The sequence below is a fragment of the Saccopteryx bilineata genome, chromosome 6, assembly GCF_036850765.1.
Source record: "Saccopteryx bilineata isolate mSacBil1 chromosome 6, mSacBil1_pri_phased_curated, whole genome shotgun sequence".
Lineage (NCBI taxonomy): Eukaryota > Metazoa > Chordata > Mammalia > Chiroptera > Emballonuridae > Saccopteryx > Saccopteryx bilineata.
The window spans coordinates 64,494,396-64,511,914 of NC_089495.1; the positions used below are offsets into that span (position 1 = coordinate 64,494,396).

The 17,519-nt window shown below is 35.1% G+C and overlaps 1 pseudogene; it reads right to left on the reverse strand.

Annotated features, from left to right (window-relative positions):
• Positions 1-6,962: 6,962 nt before the first annotated feature.
• On the reverse strand, positions 6,963-8,790 carry LOC136308408 (X-ray repair cross-complementing protein 6 pseudogene; annotated as a pseudogene).
• Between the last annotated feature and the right edge of the window lie 8,729 nt (positions 8,791-17,519).

The following is a 17,519-nucleotide window of genomic DNA, read 5'->3' on the forward strand; positions in this document are numbered from 1 at the left end:
CTATGTTACACAAATTATTCTTAATTTTATAGGTAGAACATAATATAATAATATATACTCTCTAAAAAATGAATTTTGAAAGGTATAATTCAATCCACAGGCTATCATTACAATCATGAGATCTACTTGACCTGACAAAGGGAAAATATTTATTTTTCAATTGGCTAAAGCAACCATATTGATGGAGTGTGCACAAATGTGATCATTTTAGTTTTTAGTTCTAATAAAGAAAATATATATGACCAACTAGTTGGAGATATCTACCAGCTTATAGTAATTCAGTAAACCTAAATCTTTAGAATAATCCCCTGTTTTACTTAAAGGATACATTCAAAGATTCCTTCCCCCTCCTGGATATGACTGAAAGCACAGATAATATCACTTCTTATACATACTATAATTTTTTCTATGCATTCATAACTATAAAATGTTTAATTTATAAATTAGGCACAATAAGAGATTAACAACAATAACTAATAATATAGAACAATTGTAGCAATCTACAGTAATGAATGTGTAATTATTCAGTAAAATAACGATTATTTGAACATAAGTGCTGCAATACTGCCATAGTGGATCTGCTTAATGGACAGGGAGTACATACAATGTAGATACTCAGGACAAAGGGGTGATTTCTGTCCCAGGCAAGACAGAGCAGGTCAGTACAAAATTTTATCATTATCCTCAGAATAGTGCACAATTTAAAATTTATAAATTGGTTATAAAATTTCTTATTTGATGTTTTGGAGCTTGGTTGACCAAGGATAACTAAAACCCCAGAAAGAAAACCTGGAGATAGCCTGAGCAGGCACTGGTGCAGAGAATAGGGCATCGGGCTGGGATGCAGAGTTCTCAGATTCGAAACCCCAAGGTTGCCAGCTTGAGTACAGGCTCATCTGGCTTGAGCAAGGGGTCACTCAGTCTGCTGTAGCCCCCTGGTCAAGGCATATATGAGAAGTAGTCAATGAACAACTGCTGCAATGAAGAATTGATGGTTCTCATCTCTCTCCCTTTCTGTCTCTCTGTCCCTATCTGTCCCTCTCTCTATTTGTCTCTGTCACAAAAAACAAACAAACAAAAAACTGGAGATAAACAGGAACTACTGTAATAAAATTTCCTTCATAATCTCAGCCGTGACTTTTATTAGAGTTCCCCATATAACAAAAGCCAAAATTGTAACAATTTTACCATGCTTGACAAGTTTACAATCATGAAGATTTTTGTTTTAAATTTAAACAAAATTATAATAAGATTGATTACCAAGACCTGAGTATTTTAGAAGTAGCAGATTAGGAAGGCTAAAAACAAACAAGCAAACAAACAAAAAAAACATTCTAGGTTAGCAGTTAAAACAAAAAAAGAATTAAATTTAAAATAAGCAGAAACGATGAGAGACCGTAAAAGTATTAATTTAGTTTTGGAGTGTCAACTATCAGTAAAAACCTATTACTTGATCACACTGTATTTGGGTATTAATAATGACAACCTCAAGCTATTACAGTCTTCAATTATGTTAATTGTTCTCTGTTACAGATATCATTATAAAATATGCTATAAAAATAATAAAAATATTATGTTTTAAAATATTTCTTGCTGAAAGGCTTAGATTTCATTAGCTGGCAAATTTGTTATTTTGATAAACTACAGTACTCAATAATATGAAACCAAGCAGAAAGTCTATTGCTAGTTTTAGGATATATGGAGCTCATTATATCTTAAAACACTTGCTTGGATATTTTTAGTTCTAATTTATTTTGAAAAAAACAAACAAACACAACTTTCAGGAGCTTTTTAGAATTGCCTGCCAAAAAGTAGAGTGTTTGACATTTATAACATAAGATAATTTTACTGCAAAAGATGTCATTTTATATTTCTGAGATTGCATATTTTCTCAATTAGCCAATCAATTTGATGTCAAGTAAATATATAGTAATTTACATATATAATTAGTTTTTATAGTATATATTTATATTTAAGATAACTTTAAGTTATTAGACTGGGCTAGTATAATCAAAAATGTTTATTTTTTTTCTTACCATTTTACAGATCTTTTACTGTGTATGACAGATTGCAAAATTAAAACTACCTAAGTATGTATCAGTATTATGAAATTAAAAAAAAAAAACAGTTCTTACATTCATTTTTAGTTTTGTATTTAATTTATTGGGGTGACATTGGTTAAAAAATTATTCAGGTTTGAGGTGTACATTTCTACAACATACTTCCTGTATACCATATTGTGTGCTCACGACCCAGCTCAAGCATTCTATCGTTATTTATTCCACCTGTACCGTCCTTTACCTCTTTCCCCACCTTCAGCAGTCACCACACTGCTGTCCATGAGGGTTTCTTTTCTTTTCTGTGTGTGTTCTTTTTGGCTCAATCCCTCACCTCCTTACTCAGCCCCCTCTAACAGGTGTTAGCCTGCTCTCTATCTATGAGTCTGTCTTTATTTTGCATGTTATTTCATTTAGTTCATTAGATTACACATATGAGTGAAATTGTATGGTACTGCTTTTCTCTGATTAGCTTCTTTTACTCAAGGTATTGTTTTCATGTTCATCCATGCTATTGTCAAAGGTAAGATTTCCTTATTTTTTATAACCGATTAATATTCTATTGTGTAAATGTACCATAGCTTTTTTATCCACTCATCTACTGGTGGACATTTGAGTTGCTTCTAAATCTTGTTTATTGTAAATAATGCTGCAATGAACATAGGAGTGTATGTATTCTTTCAAATTAATGTTTCAAATTTCTTTGGATATAGTCTCAGAATTGAAAACACTGGGTCAGTAGGTAGTTTCATTTTTAATTTTTTTGAGGTTAATCCATACTGCTTTTCAGTGACTACACTAACCTGCATTTCTACCAACAGTGTAGGAGGGTTTTCTTTCTTTCACACTTTTGCCAACATTTGTTGTTTGTTGATTTATCGATGATAGCCATTCTGACAAGTATGAGGTAATTGATATTTCCTGATATGTCTGAGAAAATAATTTGCCTATCAGCCAATCCATTTGATATCAAATAAAAATAATTTACATATGCAATTAAAATTTTATTGTGTAAATTTAAGGTAACAATGTTATCTGACTGTTTGGGCTAGTATAATCAAGTGTGTATAATTTTTTCCTACCATTTTACAAATATATTTTATTTCACTGTGTATGACATATTGCAACATAACTACCTATATATGTATCGGTATTACATCATTAAAAAATCTTATGTTCATTTTTAATCAATTATATCTGACTTATGTTGCAGTAAACTATTTAAACACAACACTTTAACCAATAAACTCAATACAACTTTATGAACCTCTCACCAATTATACAGAACTAAATGTAAAAATGAACATACAGAACATAAAAAAGATATACATCAGAAATTCTTAATATGTTCTTTTACCTTAATATTAAAATTCAATTAACATTTAAATATTCTCTATGGAAATTTAAGATCAAATGTATAAAATTTTGAAGACCTATTTTATTATATTTAAGGAAAATCCAATCTAAAATATTAGCTCCCTTGACCTTAATAACATTGTGGGAACCCTAATAGTGAAGACCAGGATGTGAGATTTGGTAAACATAAGAAACTACAGAAGCAAGTCTTGAATCCCATGACTTCCTGGGCTGCTTGCTCTTAGCTCCACTTCCACATATATTTGGGCTCCCTGACTCAGCCTTGGTTCCCAGGCATTTGTAGGTCAGCAGCCTGGAAGATTGCCTTCTTACGGACAGGCTAGCCAGCTCAACAAGTTACATCAACATATAGATGTAATGGTTGATGTGATATTGGCTTTTGCCACTATTGTCTTCAAGCCCTATATCTACCCCTGCCGGCACTGTTAAGCAGGAGACTGGAGACTTGAGACTGAGGAGACCAGAGAGCCTCAGAAACAGAAATAACAGCAGCAGCAACAGGAGGAGGAGCAGCAGAGATGAAACAGCAATAAAGTATTGAAGGATGTATCACCTTCCTTTGGCTCCTCCTGCTTTACTTCTTGGGGATCTCACTGCCTAAGTCATCCCTTGCAGAGCAAGTGTGCTCTGACAAACATAAAATATTTTAAATAGCAGCCTGAACAGTCTCTGGAAGCAATCACATATTTAGTGAAATAGTAATTAAGAGGAAAACAAAACAGAAAACAAATAAAAGTTTCTATTAAATAAATCTAATCCAGTGCCTCAAGTGGAACTCTACAAAGAAACATCAGAAAAATCTGACCCATTAATACTGATAGTAGGGAACACATTGCAATCTTGTGGACATTTGTCTTTGCTATAACATATTGAATATAAATATAGGTACAATATTTGTATAGATATTTCTTCTTTTTATTATTATAAAATGAGAGGTGGGGAGGCAGAGAAACAGACACCCACATGTGGCCTGAATGGATCATTCCGGCAAGCTCTTTTGGAGAGGATGCTCTGCCTATCTGGACTGTTGTTATGTTGCTCAGCTACTGAGCTCTTTTAGCACCTGAGACGAAGCCATGGTGTCATCCTCAGCTCCTGGGGTCAGTTTGCTTAATTGAGCCATGGCTGCAGGAGGAGGAGATAGAGAGAGAGGAAAAAAAGAGAGAGAAGGGGTAGGGGTGGAGAAGCAGATGGTTGCTTTTCCTATATGCCCTGGCTGGAATTGAACCTGGGATTTCCACATGCCAGGCTGATGCTCTAACACCGAGCCAACCGGTCAGGGCCTGGATAGATATTTCTTATAATGCTCTGATTGAAGGCCAACAGCACAACCACATTTCCTCAAAGCAATTCTATAAGCAGCCAAAACAGAATAGTTACACTAATGTCTGAGTGTCAGATGATCATAGGACATTATGGAAGTAGTTGAAAATAGTGGTTATCCTGCACATGCTTCAGAAGTTCCTTCAAAATAGCTCTTTCTTTTAATAAAACTTTAGATAAGAATTAAGCAACACAGAGTATAGGATTATATTATCTGACAAATATCTGGAGTGCAAATATTATGCAAATTGAAGCCAGGTCCAATTAATGAAACATAGTTCACAAAAATGTTATTGCACAAAGAGAGAATGAAGTGGACTAAGCAAAGATTTGTAGAAAAGGATTGTTAGTTACATCTTGAAGAATAGAGTCCTTGGTATTCTATGCTATAAATCATGAAAAAAATAAATAGAGCATAACTAAGCAAATGCTCAAAATTTGCAAAAAAATATAACTAATAATTTGCTATTGTAATAGCCAATCTCATTAAATCTCTAATCAAAATATTAAATATATTAATTTTTTTATTCATTTGGTATAATAATTGGCATATATATAACAGAAATAGATGAATTATTTTCTTATAAAAATATTAGTTTTGCCTGACCTGTGGTGGCGCAGTGGATAAAGTGTCGACCTGGAAATGCTGAGGTCGCCGGTTCGAAACCCTGGGCTTGCCTGGTCAAGGCACATATGGGAGTTGATGCTTCCAGCTCCTCCCCACTTCTCTCTCTCTGTTTCTCTCTCTCCCCCTCTCTCTCCTCTCTAAAAATGAATAAATAAAAAAAAATTAAAAAAAATATTAGTTTTAACATTATTAATTAAAATGTCTGCCACAATCCTGATTATTTAGTTTGACAATAACAATTCCAAAAGCATTCTCTTACACTAATTAACTATTTAAATCATTTGATTTCTGAAATCACACCTAATTCAAAACAATAAACTGATGTCATTACAATGTTTCCTATTCTCTTATACTATAAAGAAACAACCAGCTTATTCAAGAAGTTGTAAAATAATAAATGTACAAATAGGTAAAGGAGAGCCAATTTAGATACAATTTTACACTTGAACATATTTTCAGAATACCTTTTCTGCCAAGATTACAGTCATTTGTCTGGGTTTGGTTTAGTTTATTAAGGCACCTACACAGATGAAATATAAGAAATATGTAAAAAAAAGTTTATTTAAATTATACAATGTAAATATAAAGTCCAAGAAAACATTAAGGTCCTAAAATATATAATTATATATAAATCTTTCTTTACTTTTCTATGTAAGTAATGCCAGTAAAATATAAATAGTAATTAGTACAATTTTATAAAGAAAAATTACACATTTTATATGATTGCTATTCACATAGGGTTTATATTAAATTTTCATTTTAATAATGGCATTCTGAGTCCAAGAGATCAAACCATGAACTTTGTAACTAACAAAAACTGTTAGAAATACTGTTTAACTCATATTTAGGCAAGAAAGCCAGAAAATATTTAAAAGCTTTCTCTATTTTTAACTTTGTCAATAATAATATATGAGAATATTTTTCACATGCAAGGTGATATGTGTTCGTAATTTAAAACATTTAGAGGTGTTGACTTGCATACATATATATGTATGACTTGCATACATATATAAAACAAAGAATACTAAGGCTCCCTGGTCTTAATCTGAATTTTGGCTTCAATAAACTCCATCACACAGTGCATGTCACGGGATATTCTTATCTTGCCTCATAAATTATTACTATCTGCTAACAACAACAACAACAAAAATATATATATATATATACATTTATATATAAAATCTATAGACATGACAATATTCTAATATAATTAAATTAGATTTTTGAAATCTATATAGTTATTTTTTTATATAAATTGCATTTTTACATCCTGCATATTTTCTTCCTGACATGAAATGTGTTGTCTTTGTGTGTGTTTTTGTATGTGTTAAATTGAAGTTAATTTAAATTCTTGTCAACACAAGTATAAGAAAAACAAGCCCCAGGTTTAACAAACAGAAATGTGATGAAATTAGTTACTTCATTAACTATGTTTTGATAAGAGCTGTAAGACAGATATTTTTACCAAGGCATCCAAAATGTTTTTTATTTTATAGTATAAAATTAAACTCTTTATTCAGATAGTAGAATAAGGCACAACAATGGGTGTCTGGGTGCATAGTCTCTGGTCAGTCCTTCTAGAAGTGGTTGGTGAGCGCATCTAGCAGTTCCTGCTTCCTCATCGCTCCCTTCAGCCATATACCCTGCAGGCTTCCTTCAACATGGGCACAGTGAGCTTACCCAGAGTGCCTTTGCTGACATGGGCCTTCAATTCCTCTTCTGATAACTCCACCTTGGGCCTTTTGCTTACAGAACCTTCATCATCTTGTTTTCGCTTGGAAACTTTTCCCTCTGGATTATAGTCTGGTGGGTAAACAAGCTCCTTAAACTCATCCACGAGATAGCCCAGTCTTTGATCCATTGCTTCAATCTTAGGCAATATCAGATCTACTGCTTGCTCTGGCTCTGTGAAATCCAAAGCCAAGGCCTCCAGGTTCCTGAAGTGCTGCTGTAGCACTGTATTCTCAAAACTGTCACTTTTGTATTTGAAGCAGAGCTTCTGAACAATAGCCTTCATCTTGTCCACTTGCTCTGGGTTTGCTGTGACTTTTTCAGTAAAGACCACCTTCTGTTTATCATCGGCATAGGGCAAGAAGACAAGAAGAAAGCCTGGGGGAGTCACCTGAATTTTCTGGTCATCCAGCTGCTCTTCATGAGGCATCAAGGCCACAGAATAAGGGGGGATGTTCTGGCGAGGGGTGTATCTGCACACTGCCATGACCTCCTTCTCCAGACACTTGATGAGGAGAGCACTGAACAAGGCTGAGCTCCCATTGACCAAGGACTCCTCAGGGTACACGAACAGGGAGGGTATTAGGTGATGGTGCTTCTTCAGCATTATCGAGGGCTTGAAACCGATGAGGACCAAACCAGGTTCATCAAACCGTTTTAGCTGTTCCGTCTCCTCTTTCTCTAGCACAATCTGACGACTCCCATAGATCTGAGACCTCTTGGTGTCAATGGCAGAAGCAAACTTCCTGTATTTACATTAAATGTCCGTGTCTTGGTTTTTACTGGTTCATTCGTTTCCCAATAAAGCCTGATTGAAGGAGGTTTGAGAGCCTTCTGGACCATATTATAAATGCCGACAGTGAGTGCTACATCTTTGATGAGCTTCAACTTCTACCTGCTGAGCGAACGCTTCTTGGTCTCCTTGGCGCGGACCTTCCTCAACAGGTCTTCTAGCTTGCTCTATTCCTCAAAGTGATGAACCCCGAGGTCCTCGTCTTCAGCTACACTGATGATATATCTCTGTAGAATAAGAATATATCAAAGCCCCCATGTTTCTTCAGGTGCAGCAAGTCGAGGAAGATACCTGTGTCACGGAGATCTCCAGCTTTGGTTCTGGCCCGGCTGGCTTTGGCACTGTCATTGCTATGGTGCCATCTGCATTGGTGAAAAGCATGATCCTCTTATGGCTCACCTTGAACTGGACATCGCTAAAGAGGTTGGCACAGACCCACAGCACTTCACTCGGTGAGTAGTCACATCCATAGCCAAGCTGATCTTGGAAACTTTTCTTTCCCTGCTGCCCTTTAAACTGTGCAAGCTTTAACACTCGTTTAGCGCCTAAATTATCCAACCCCTCTAAGACATATATACTGATACATTTTTGAAATTCACTGAGTTTTTGTCCTTCTCAATACTATAGAACACCACTGCCAAGAGATATCGATCACTGCTTATGATTTTTTTGGTGTACACACTCTGGATACACCGGATGCTCATCTCAAAAGGAGTCAATTCATCTTCAACCTCCGATTTAATAAACATGGCTCTAGAAGCATCAACCAAAAAAATCAAACTATCTTTTCCTGAATATGTATATTCTTCACCTACTTCAAGGCCCTCCTCTTGTTTTTCTTCATCACTCTCGTTTTTGTAATAAAACTCCCATCCTGACATGTTGGTAACTGCTGGCTCAAGCACAGGGAAGGAATCAATTTGGTATGTCCAAAATGTTGTTTTAAGACATATTTAGCCTGAGCAGGCAATGGTGCAGTGGATAGACTGTCGGACTGGGACACAGAGGACCCAGGTTCAAGATTCCGAAGTTGCCAGCTTGAGCGTGGGCTCATCTGGTTTGAGCAAAGCTCACCAGCTTGAGTCCAAGGTCACTGGCTCCAGCAAGGGGTCAGTCGGTCTGCTGTAGCCCCCAGGTCAATGCACATATGAGAAATCAATCAATGAACAACTAAGGAACCACAACAAAGAATTGATATTTCTTTTTTTTTTTCTTTTTTTTTTTTTTTTTGTATTTTTCCGAAGCTAGAAACCGGGAGAGACTGTCAGACTCTCGCATGCACCCGACCGGGATCCACCCGGCACCCCCACCAGAGGGCTATGCTCTGCCCCTCCCAGGCGTCGCTCTGCCGCGACCAGAACCACTCTACCGCCTGAGGCAGAGGCCAAGGAGCCATCCCCAGCGCCCGGGCCATCTTTGCTCCAATGGAGCGTCGGCTGCTGGAGGGGAAGAGAGAGACAGAGAGGAAGGAGAGGGGGAAGGGTGAAGAAGCAGATGGGCACTTCTCCTGTGTTCCCTGGCCGGGAATCGAACCCAGGACTTCTACACGCCAGGCCGACGCTCTACCACTGAGCCAACCGGCCAGGGCAGAATTGATATTTCTTATCTCCCTTCCTGTCTGTCTTTCCCTCTTCTGACTCTCTCTGTCTCTGCCCCAGTCTCTCACACACACACACACACACACACACACACACACACACACACACTCACACACACACACACACACACACACACAAAGACATATTTAGCTATGCTTTCAGTAAGTTTGTTGTATAAGGGTATTTTTGTCATTAAAAAGGTACTGTAGTCATACAGTAAAACAGCTCATGAGACAAAATACATATAATGATTATCATTTTTAAATTATAATTTTAATGTATATCTTAAAATTATAAACTGAATTCATAATAATTATTTCTTTGTGGTAAAATTATAATCACTTTTTCTGTTTAATTTTCTGTATTTTAAAAAAATATACCCACTAGGCCCTGGCCGGTTGGCTCAGCGGTAGAGCATTGGCCTGGCGTGCGGGGGACCCGGGTTTGATTCCTGGCCAGGGCACACAGGAGAAGAGCCCATTTGCTTCTCCACTCCCTCCCCTCCTTCCTCTCTGTCTCTCTCTTCCCCTCCCACAGCCAAGGCTCCATTGGAGCAAAGATGGCTGGGCGCTGGGGATGGCTCCTTGGCCTCTGCCCCAGGCACTAGAGTGGCTCTGGTCGCAGCAGAGTGACGCCCTGGAGGGGCAGAGCATTGCCCCCTGGTGGGCAGAGCGTCACCCCTGGTGGGCGTGCCGGGTGGATCCCGGTTGGGCGCATGCGGGAGTCTGTCTGACTGTCTCTCCCCATTTCCAGCTTCAGAAAGAAAAAAAATTATATATATGTATATATATATATATATGTATATATATACATATATATATATATATACCCACTAGAAATTTTATTATAAAAACTAATTAATATTATTGATTTTAAATCTTACCAAAGTTAATATTTCTTTTATTTCATACATACTGCATCTCATGTACAACCATGAGTGTAAATCAAATTAAGATTGCTTTAAAGAGTGCAAAAAAATAAGAATAGCAGTCAGAAATAGACAATTATAATTCAGGCTATGATACCACAACATCACATAGAAATAAGACTTTCTTTCCCTTTTGTCTTATGAGGTACAGTTCTATATTAATAGATTCTGTATGTAAACATGATGAATTACAATTCTCATTCAGCATTTTCCCCACACAGCGGTTGCCAGGTAGATGCCAGTCAGCGCACATGCAGGAGTCTATCTCTCCTCCTCTCGCTTAAAAAATTAATCTTATTCAAATTAACACAACTAATTAATTAAAACAATAAACTTGAATAACTATTTTCATTATAAACATTTTCTTCAGGTTAATTAAAACATCAGGAAACAAATCAATACCTTCATTCAACTTGATTTTCTACTTTTATAGAGCAAAAATGCCTACACATATGCTTATATTTTGACTTCCACAAAAGCAAATAATACATTACTTAACATTTTATTTATATTTATATATAAATATATTTTATAAATATTTATATATAATTTAATATATATATATATTTTTTTATGACAGAGCCAGAGAGAGCAGAGAGAAGGTCAGAAGGACAGACAGGAATGGAAGGATGAGAGTCATAATTTCTTCATTGATTGCTTTCTCATATGTGCCTTGTCAGGGTTGGAGTGGGTGTGTACAACAAACCAAGTGACCCCTTGCTCAAGCCAGTGACCTTGGGCTCAAGCTGGTGAGCCTTTCTCAAACCAGATGAGGCCCATTCAAGCTGGCAACCTCGGGGTTTCAAACCTGAGTCCTCTTCATCCCAGTCCAACATTCTATTCACTGTGCCATCACCTGGTCAAGCAACATTTTATATTTTTATTTGGAAAAGCAATCATACTATTTATGTGCTAGTATTTTTTCTTTATAAATAATTGCTGGGAAAACTTTAATTATGTGGTGCTCCTTTGTGAGAATTCTTTTCAGTGAAATATCAATTTTTTTTTTCCTGACGTTGGAAACGGGGAGGCAGTCAGACTCCCACATGAGCCCGACCTGGATCCACCCAGCATGCCCACCAGGGGGCGATGCTCTACCCATCTGGGGCACCAATCTGCTGCATCCAGAGACATTCTAGCACCTAAGGCAGAGGCCATAGAGACATCCTCAGCACCCGGGGCAACTTTGCTCCAATGGAGCCTAGGCTGCGGGAGGGGAAGAGAGAGACAGAGAGGAAGGAGAGGGGGAGGAGTGGAGAAGCAGACGAGCGCTTCTCCTGTGTGCTCTGGCCAGGAATCAAACCCGGGACTCCTGCACGCCAGGCTGACGCTCTACCACTGAGCCAGCCGGCCAAGGCCTCAAATATTTTTTGTGTGTACTCAAACATTATTTATATTAGTCTGATTTAAGAATGGCTTTGGGTCCTGGCCAGCTAGCTCAGCGATAGAGCATCTGCCTGGCGTGCAGAAGTCCCGGGTATGATTCTTGGCCAAGGCACACGAGAGAAGTGCTCATCTACTTCTCCACCTTTCCCCCTCTCGTTTCTCTCTCTCTCTCTCTCTCTCTCTCTCTCTCTCTCTCTCACTCTCTCTCTTCCCCTCCCTCAGTCAAGGCTCCATTGGAGCAAAAGTTGGCCGGGACACTGTGGATGGCTCCATGGTCTCTGCCTCCAGCACTAGAATGGAGCAATACCCTGGATGGGCAGAACATTGCCCCCTAATAGGCATGCCATATGGATCCTGATCAAGCACATGAGGGGTCTGTCTCTCTGCTTCCCTGCTTCTCACTTCAGAAAAATACAACAACAACAACAAAAAACAAACAAACAAACTGGCTTTTTGTTCATCTATAGTACCATTTGTTTTCACTTCCAAAATTTAAATATATATTTATAAAATATATTTAGCAATCTCATGACTGATTAAATATGTAGTTTTAGATTAAAAAATGCTCAAAGGTTGACATCAGAATACACACAGTCCATGTGGAAAGAAGCATTTAATAACTCAAATAATTTTAAGGTATTCTTACCTAAAATTATCTTAAAACATCTTCAATATCTATTATTAATTTCAATTTTTTATTAAGTATTTTATAAGTAAATAGATTTTATGGCAAAATGATTGTTACAACCTCTGATTTTTAAATTAATATTTAAATAATTAAATTTAAACTACATTTTATTAACTTCTAATTTTACTCAAGAAATACTTACATTTTCATAAATAACACTAAGTAATGCTGTTACCCAGTTGTACCTGTCATTCTATTAATAGTAGTATTAAAAATAAAAACAGTCAATGTTGCTTGCTCTAAAAAGGAAAACTCAAGTTTAGCATTAAAATTTTTAAGCAAGAAATACAGAGGACATATTATGTGAAAAATTTACAAGAATAAAATATCAAATCATCTTAATAAATTTGTATGCAATATTAAATGCACACAACTTTTATTTTACAACCAAAATCAAAAGTAAGGAAATATTTTGGCATTGATATCACTAAGCTAATTTATAATTATATCTAAAATGCAAGATTTTCATATGAATGTAGGTAATTTACATTATATACATATTATTCAAATGATTATTAAATTAATTCCTAAACCTAACACAGACTATTAATATACAAGCTTGAAATGTTTTACTGTCTTTTTATTTAAAGGTACACATAAAATCTGCTTACTCAAAATTCCCATTAGGATATTTAACAGACATCTAAATGTCTTAAGAGATCCCCAAAAGTCAGTCTCTCCTTCCGGCCTTCCCAAATCTGCTCTTATCTTACTCAATTCAATAAATGAGTAAGTGCATTTTTCTTTATCCTTTCTTAGACCAAAAACTTGGAGCATTTTTCAACTTCTCTCCTTTTTCCCAGTCTATCCAAACCACAAGCTTCCCATACTACCCTTCCTTTCAAATTTCAACCACTTTTCAGCATTTCCATTTTAAGCTCTTATCTTCAGTACTACAACAGTCTTCTAAATTTGTTCTTTTCGCTCTCTATTGCCTATCCTCAAATAAAGTGGAAGTGCCACTTTTTTTGTTGGACTTCTCCAATAGCTTCCCTTCTTAGAGTAAAAAGTTATCTATTTTGCTTCACCAGAAATTAACATAATCTTCCTCTGAACTCTACCCTCATCTCTACTATTCATTTCTCCATAATTTTTACAATTACACAAACCTCAAGTACTGTCAACCTCCTTGTTTATTGCACTTGCTTTCTCCTACCTGGGATATTTTCTCCTAGATCATTACAAGTTCACTCTCTCAACACTTTTATATTTTTGTTCAAATATCAATTGCACAAATAGATAGTCTACTTCTTAGGTCTTGTTATACTTCAATACTGGTGATTTCTTCTCTATGTTTCTTATCTCTATTTGATATTTATGTGATTCTTCTTTCACTGTCTGTATTCCTCTCATAATTTGAAAGCTCATTAGGATAATAGGGTTTTATTATCCTATTTAACTCATAGAAAAATGCCTGACACATAATGAATTATCAGTAAAACATTTTTAGAAAATGAATTATTTGTAAGTTCACTCAGCTATATATCTAGCAATATACCTGAGTATAAGAATAAAGTAAAGTATACACCATATACTAGATGGTTATTTGCACACTAGTGACATTTAAAAATATGAATGAATGAGATTTTGAGAGAATCATTAGGCTCTAGAGATGAAGATAATTACATTTTAAATGTCATAAAACATTTTTCTTACAATATATAACATAGCAATTGTGACTGGAAAGAAAGGCATATGACCATTCACACTCATTTTATGTAATTAATATATATATATATATATATAAGATCATTGAGAGTTCATGTAGTGACAGCTTAATTTCTTAAATCAAATGCTTAAGTATTAGAAAGCTTACTTTCACAATATCTTTCAACTTAAAGAGAATGAGTTAGCTGTAAAAATTGAGTAATTTTAAAACTATGTATTTATTGAGGTAAAAACACAGATAAAAGTTAAGTGCTTATTTTAAAGAGTAAAAATGAACAATTCTTTGAAAATCAACTATTTAATATCATGATTGCACTTTTTTAGTCAACTTTACAAAAGTCAGCTCAATATTGTATCTCAAATGAAGTCCAGGTAAGAGCATTATGAAAACATTAAAATGATGCAACATTTTTCCATATGAATAATATAATTGTCTTGCACTTGCCTACGTTCAGGTCATTTCAGAGCCATAAAATACCAAAGTTAAATAGTTTTTACCATAAATGGAAAGCATCATAAAGTTTTAAGTAATGTTATTGATAAAGAGAAGAAATTTTGACATAATATACTGAAGTTAAGTCAAACAATGGATTTAATTTTTATTTCCTTTTATTGTTAAACAAAGTTCACCATAAATCTACATAGTAAACATATACTTAGACAGGGAGAATATCTCTGTTGGTGCTAACTGAATTACTTGTATGCTCTGTCATGAAAATGAGCTGATTATTTAATAAATAAACTAATATAGTAATTTTAAATTAAAATTAAATACTTTTAAAAATATAATTGTTTTGTTAATTTTATGTGGTATATTTTGCTGCGCTCTGCTATTTGGTCAAACATTTGTCTAGATGTTCGTGTATTTTTTAAGATGTGATTAACTTTTAAATCAGTAGATTTTAAGTAGTATAGATTATCCTTAATAATGTATTCTGGGTCTTGTTCCATCATTTGAAGGCCTTAAGAACAATGACTAAAGTTTCTTAATGATGAAGCACTGAAACATAAAAATCTTGAGTGAGTTTCCTTCTGAAGATTTAAGAATCAAGACTGTAATTTCAATTCTTTCCTCAATTTCAAGGGTGCTGAATTGTTCTATATAGTACAGACTTGTTATCTCCCACAATCATGTGAATGCATTCCTTAAAATAAATCTGTATGTGTGTGTGACTGCCTCTTTCTGCTCTGTCTCTGTTTCTCTCTTTCTTTACACACACATACAAATACACACACACGCATTAATAGTTCCTTTTCTCTCTTTGGATATCCCCAAATAATACACACATTGACTGACTTGTGTGTGCACTGAAAATGGAATGATACATATAGAAGTATTTATTCTCATAAATCTAGTGGCAGCAAGTGTCGTTAAGCATATCAGGTCATGAAAAGTGCTTTAATATAAATTTTAAGTAAGTAAGTCTAAGAGAATAAACTAAATTAGATATGAGACCTAATTTAAATACTAGAGAAACCTTATTTTGAGTGATAAAAAACTTATGAATAAAGTAAGAAATATACTGTATATAATTTGTGGATTTAGGTGAAGGGCTATATATAATTTGTGGCTTTAGGGGAAGGGCTTTGGGTTACAAGCAGAGGCAAGAACAAATATAGAAAAAAGCTTGAGATCTTAGAGGAATAACAATAAAGCTATGTGGTTGAAGACAATAGTGAAGAGGAACAGTGAAAGACAGAGATTTAGAAAGATATGCAGATACAAGCCAAATAGGCCTATAGCCATAATTGAAAGTTTTTTATTTATTTTAAACCTTTGGAATCTCTTAAATAGGGGGATGATTTAATCTGAAAACACCAAATAGTTAATCATCTCAACATGGAAAATGCCTATGACAGGCAAACACAAATCAAATTGCAATTAATATGACAGGCAAACACAAATCAAATTGCAATTAATGAGGCCACTGCATGAAACTGATGGTATGGTGAGTGGTGATGAATAGAAAGGGAGATGAAGTAATACCTGTGAAAAAGAATGACTCCATCATAAAGAGTGTATTCCCACATTGTTACCTTCTCTCATACCTTCAATCCAGAAAATGTTGCCTGACTTACTGAATCTATTTTGCTGAAGTCCAATCTTAAAATATATATAATATAGCAACATTCAGATGCTATTTCATGTGAACACTCATTTCTTTTTAATAGACAGAAATGTTCCCCTTTAAAGCTCCTCAGTTTATCTTTGAATAGAAAGTACAATGCTACCCATTCTTACAGATAAGAAAAGACTACTTCAATCCTTTTCAATTGACATATATCTCAGATGTACAAATATCCTTTATGTTTTCTTTATATTAATGAACACAGGAATTTTATTTATTTTCTTGTTTCTGGTGTTTCTTCTGCACTGCTTGAAAATATATCCCCTCTATACTTTTTCTCCAAAGTTCAGTATCATTGATGGAAAAATCTGTTTCCAATGTTTTCTAAGACCGACCTGAGAATAACTGCAATAATAGCCCGCACTGTGGTGAGGAGAGATGAACTGAAAGAAAAATAATAATTTCCTATTATTATGCTATTCCTTGTTAACACTGGGCTACTCCACAGCTTTCTAATTTTTTTCTTTAAATCTAGATAATTCTTAATTTAGTTCTTTATATATGAAAATGCCAATCATAATTTTCTTCATAACATTTATCTTAGATAGTTACAGGTTAGTTTCTTCTGGAAGCAAGCTGGAATTAAAGACTATTAGGAAATGCTTTTGCAGAGAACTTGTTAAGAAGTATTGTTGGAATTAACTCCTGTAGAAGGGCGAGACAAGAAGCACAAGATAGAAAGAGAAGTTGAGCTGTAATGCATGTTCCAACCATGATCTTGCTGATCTCTCTGGGTGATCTGGAAATGAAATAGTCCCTCAAAATTGACATGAGCTCAATCAAGATGGCTTGGTTTTTATAGCCTCTGGTTGGTCAATCATCGAGTGTGGACCACTCTAGGAAGGAAGACTTCAGAGAAGTCTCACTTATAGCTACAGCATATAAAAAACTCCTGAAAAATAAAGATAATATTCTAACATTATTCTTAGTAGTTGAAGTAACAGTTCTTTATTTCTGAAAATAAATATGAACATTACATCACAGCATTCACCACAGAATGGAGAAAAGCACTAGTGGATAGTTGTGAGATCATCTGTCAAAGAAAATGTGACCATAATCCTTAGGGGAAATAATAGTAAATGATGGTAAGCATAGAAGACTAATAGAGCTTACATCTATAAAATTCAAGAAAATCAAAGACACTTTTTATTGTGAGTCTTTTTTTTTTAACTTTATAAGTTATTTTTTACTTTGTAGTTTTACCCTAATAATT